This window comes from Ailuropoda melanoleuca, chromosome 5, assembly GCF_002007445.2.
Source record: "Ailuropoda melanoleuca isolate Jingjing chromosome 5, ASM200744v2, whole genome shotgun sequence".
Classification (NCBI taxonomy): Eukaryota; Metazoa; Chordata; class Mammalia; order Carnivora; family Ursidae; genus Ailuropoda; species Ailuropoda melanoleuca.
Window position 1 is genome coordinate 87,405,036 of NC_048222.1, and position 5,723 is coordinate 87,410,758.

The following is a 5,723-nucleotide window of genomic DNA, read 5'->3' on the forward strand; positions in this document are numbered from 1 at the left end:
AAAAAGGCAGGCCCAGCATTCAACTATACCTTCCAACTCTGCAATTACTGACTGGAATCAGAAAGGCAACTTACCCAGGAATAGTCAGTTGGAGCTGATTCTTTGTCTTAATCAGATTTTCTATCTTAAGAAATTTAATTAGGAGAACCAGAGACTATAAGCAGTGCATGGAGAACCCTACTACACCTAAAACATTAGGCTGCCCAAGGAGGGGCTGGGGGGAGCCATCCCTACCAGCTATAGGAAGAAAGAACCCAGAAAGCTTGGAAGAATGTAAGAGAATGAAGCAAATAAACAAGCGAGAAGCCAAGAGTCTTCAAAAAGGGAGAAACGGTGTCTTCTGAGGGATATAGAGGAGTCTTGATTATTGACCTTTCCAATTCAGTTCCCGAGAAACACAGATTAACGTCATTTTCTGTCCTGGAGTAGCCTTGTATTTTGATTGATAATCAACAGTACCAAGTTGAAATATGCTTCACACTGCAAAGTTTTGATAAGACACTGGGTGTCATTTGCTACATCACTTCTGGAAAGCTACTTTATACTGACCTATTACTTGCTCAATTTATTTTTTCTTCAATTTATTTTTTCAAGTAGATTCTCTTGTTTACAACATAAATCATCATATTTATAACTCTCCATTTCACCAAATTAGTCACTAACTTGGCAGTAGTATTATATTGAATGGTCATAATATATATTCTCTCATCTAAGTATTTAATACAATACATAAGACAATACAACCACCAAACCTGCTTACTGCACTTTACTCCCTTATATTTAAATTATTTGGAACAGTCCTTTTTATTTTGTTTTCCTGTCACTCACTTCTGCTTTCACCTCAGAGCTCTTTGATCTAAGTCATCCTTCTACAATGTTTTGATCAACATTCTGCGATATAAAACCTTTAGCCTCACTAAGATGAAATCATAGTACTTTTTGCTCCTTGTCCCTTATTATCTAGGGCAATCACTTTCATAGGGAAGAAAATGCTGTTTAAGTTGACAGAACTTGTCAGCTTGGATGAATTATTGCAATAATATGTCACATATTGCCAAGGTTAAAAAGCTGCTTTTACCCTGTTCGGCTTCCCTCTTCCTCAGGAGGCTCTCCATTTGCCCTTTTTCAGTCTTTAGGAATGACCTTCGTTATTAGTAAATTCTCAGAAGTAATGGATAGTGTCCTTCGCTGTCTACAGCCAATTCCTTAAGTGCGCCAGGACAGCAACACGTTTCATTTGCTAAAGCAACCTTCACACCGTCCCACCTATTTCACGATGGCTGCGGATGTCAGGGATCACCTGTAACAGCTGGCAGAATGTAGATGACCTTCCAAGAGTTTTAAAAGTGATTTTTAAAAAAGTCTTTTGCAACTTATCTGGCAAGAACTTCCTTTTTTCACTGTTCTTTGTTCTTTTTAAATGTCTCACTTAGCTTATCTCTGTGATTAAAGACTTTTGTATATTCCTTTATTCCTTATGTAAACCGCATCCCACTTTGTGTGCATATGCAGATGTTCAGACATTGCATTAAACCTCCAAGAGCAGAAGATGTCAAGTTTCTCTCATAAATAATGTTGAATAAGAAATCAAGGTATTTAAATGGTACACACCACCCGCTTTTCCAGATGTTACCTTTTCTTACCTCCAATAAATCTCTGCTTACCATGGGCAAATATTACGTGCTACTGACTACATTCTCTCACCTTGACAGTCAGCTGTACTTTTGGAAAAAAATCATAGAACTAGAAATTTCTTAATTATCCTAGTTAGTTGATGTCTCTGTCCCCAAATTACCATAGACTTAAACTGGCACATATGCAAGAGGTTTGCCTCTTAAAAAGAGATTTAAAAGGGGGAGGAAACCCAATAATCTCTCCTGTCAAAGTAATCTACGGAACCATTATTTGTGAATTTGTGAAGTTCTTCTTAACATACAACCAAATGCTGTGGAAGCCCTTTTTAAATTTATCAAAAATGGATCCTCTAAAACTTGTGTGTGTTTTAAAGAAAATACAATGTGCAGAATACTGACAAAATGGAATATATTGTTGAAGAATGTTATCAAAGATGGCTCTTTTAATTTCAATATGTTATAGTGACAAATGGCCTGCAACAAAGCAAAGACATACAATTTGTCTTGTAACTATTCCCTTGCCCATTTGCTTGGCTAAATCTAGGATGGGTCAGGAATAAAATGTACATTTTGATTTATTTTATGTCCTTACATATTTAAGATGAAGTCTAGTGAAAAGTGTAGACTACTGGCAGTATTTTTAATGGCAGACAATTTCTATGTAATACATACTTTGTACTTTAAACTTATGTATAAATTTTCTATGACCTTGCTCCTAGTATTTGGGTTAGCAATACTGATAACATGCTATTTACATGGGCAATGCATTATTCATTAAAAGCACATATACAGGAAATCTCTGTTATAGTACTACAAAAACTTGGGTATAAAGCGTCTATAAGTAGACATTTTCAAAAGACTTAATCTTCCTCATATTTTGTTATGGAAGTCCTACACATTTATGAGTGAAATATTTCAGAGTTCAGAACAAACTTAAGGATATGTATTAAGTATATCTTAAATATGTTTGAGAATGATTCTTGGTAGGGGTTTTTGTTTTTGTTTTTTCTCTTTAGTGTCCAATACTCCCTCAAGTGGGTTGTTCTAAAGTCTGGACTGAGAGGGAGGTGCTAGGAAACCTAATGATAGGCAACAACCTATCTGAGTGATTATTCAATCTAGCTTGAATGTTAGTAAAGTTGATATTTTGATCAATAGCCTTTGATCTTTATATCTAAGTTCTAAATGTCTCTAAAAACAAGAGAGGAATAAGACATAAGATTATCACTCTAACCCCCCCCCTCAAATTCACGTGATTTACGATATTTGGAGATACGACAACCAGAAGAACTGAAATCAGAAATGGTTAAAAGAGACTGACTCTGAGAAGTATATGGCAGGAATGGGGTGGGAGGTGCATATATACTTTTTATTTTGTGCCATTCTGTTCTTCTATTCAGTTGTTTTATCACATGCATCTCTTGTTTTAGTGTAAATAATGTCAAGAAAGTGACTATATCCTGAAGGCACATGTCCAACAATATGAAAATACAAATCAAAAAGTTATCTATGAAGACATTGTTTATAGTTTCAAGATATTAGAACTATCTGCCTAATCTAAAAGGAAAGTGGTTAAACTATGATATCTACACAACGGCATACCATGCACTTATATAAAAGAATCAAGATCTCTGTGACTTTCTGTGGAGTAGTTTACAGGATAAAGGACTCAGTGAAAAAAAGCTATGTGCAAGAAAATTCTATTATACGCCATTTTTTTTTGCGTAAGAAGAAAGGAAAAATCAGAAAATATATGTATCTGCTCACTTGGGCACAAAACAAAGAGAGGGCAAATCAGAAACTACTGATGGTGGTTACCTTCCAGGGTGGGTGGGAATAGGGTGGAAAGAATGGAAGGAATTGGTAAAGAATAACACATTTCTGACAATAGCCTCTTATATAGCTCTAACTTGCAGAACTATGTAAATGTTTCAGATACTAAAAAATAAAAAAGAAAGAAAATTAAAAGGAAGAATTCTGAAATAAAAAATAAAAACAAATAAATTGAAGCCATATTTTAAATTAGTACTATTATCACTCTAAGGGAGTAGTAGGGAGAGGGAGTGAGAAAGGAGTAACCCTAGCCACTTTCAAACATAATATTTAGACAATGTATCCATAGGATAAAGTAAAATAATAATAATAATAATAATAATAATAATAAATCAGGAGGCAAATTTTTCCACAGATACATGGGCCAGCAATTCAAAAATTATTGTGTATTCTAGTGGCAAAAATATAGGTTAATATACTTTGGATAATTGGAGGCAGGTTTCTCTGTGTTGGAGAAGTAAGCTGCAAATATGGATGTAAGGAAGGAAAAAACAAACCCTCTGGTGTTGAATTGGAATAGAAAATATGCATACGAACCCATGGTTTTTGAGATGGATGGATATAGAAATAGGTATAGATGTGTGTGGATGCATTTGCTCTGTTGGCTAAGAAAGTCCTGGGGAAGATCATTGAGAAGACATAACCAGTTGACCCATGAGCTACACCCAGGTGATCAGAGATTCATCGCCTCCTCCCTTGTCCTTAGAGTGTGGGTTCTGCTTGCCTTTTTTGCTCCCAGAGGCTGCTCCCAGGATACAGCCTTGAAATAGTGATGGGGTTTGAGGACACCTACACAGTTTGCATAACTAAATCCAGTTAAGGTCTCTTGAAAAATTTTTGAGATTTGGGAAACAAACTGAGGGCTTCAGAGGGGAGGGGGGTGGGGGAATGGGATAGGCCGGTGATGGGTATTAAGAAGGGCACCTATTGCATGGTGCACTGGGTGTTATATGCAAGTAATGAATCATGGAACATTGCATCAAAACCTGGGGATGTACTGTATGGTGACTAATAAAACACAATAAAAATTATTTAAAAAAAAAGATTTGGCAGGTAGATATGGTGATCGACTCATCTTGCTGCAACCTAGGACAAGCCTCATATGTAATATCCCTTTACGTATTAAAACTGCCACCTGCTAACTGTGAGTGGCCCATCTCTTTTTTCGGTCTCTCCCTGCCCTCTGAGTACAGGGGCCAGTTTCAGAGTACACCCAGGAAGTTCCGAGAGGGTTGTGAACCAACATAAGGGCTAGGTGTCACAGCACTCTAGTAGTATATCTTGATTTCTATTTTTTCTTTTTTTTTATAATAATATTTTTTTAGTATATTATGTTAGTCACCATACAGTACATCCCTGGTTTTTGATGTAAAGTTCAGTGATTCATTAGTTGCGTATAACAACCAGTGCACCATGCAATACATGCCCTCCTTACTACCCATCACCAGCCTATTCCATTCCCCCACCCCCTCCCCTCTGAAGCCCTCAGTTTGTTTCCCAGAGTCCATAGTCTCTCATGCTTCATTCCCCCTTCTGATTACCCCCCCTTTCTTTATCCCTTTCTTCTCCTACCGATCTTCCTAGTTCTTATGTTCCATAGATGAGAGAAACCATATGATTTCTAAATACAATTTTCCACTAAATATCCTCAGAGAAATGCCTAATTCCAGAGATGGAGTAAGGAAAGCATGAGATAAATCTGGAACATATTATTGTGCCACAAAGTAAGGAGGCATCAAAAGAATACAGGAGTCATCAGGACTTGAGGCTCCTAGTAGCCAAATACGGATTATGATTCTGTGAATAAAATAAGAATCTTTGATGCCAAACATATTAAAGGAGAATTGGGGGGGGCGCCTGGGTGGTTTAGTGGATTCAGTGTCTGACTCTTGATTTTGGTTCAGGTTATGATCTCGCGGTCATGGGATCGATGCTTTGGGCTCTATGCTCAGTGGGGGGAAGGGGTTTCTGCTTGAGAGTCTCTCTCTCCCCCTACCCCTCCCCCTGCTCGCATTCTTTCTCTAAAATGAATGAACAAATCTTTAAAAAAAATAAAGGAGAATTGAGAAAGTGATTCTATAAGTGCAGAGACAACTAATAAACATGCAAAGAATGATAAAATAAGAAAATCACTGTCAACTATTAAAACGAAAGTTGATTCCAAAAAGAATCCTCCACAGCCATTAAAGCTAAACAGATGTGAAAAACCTAGACAAAAATTCAAGGAGAAGCAGAATATTTTCATAGTTTCAAAGT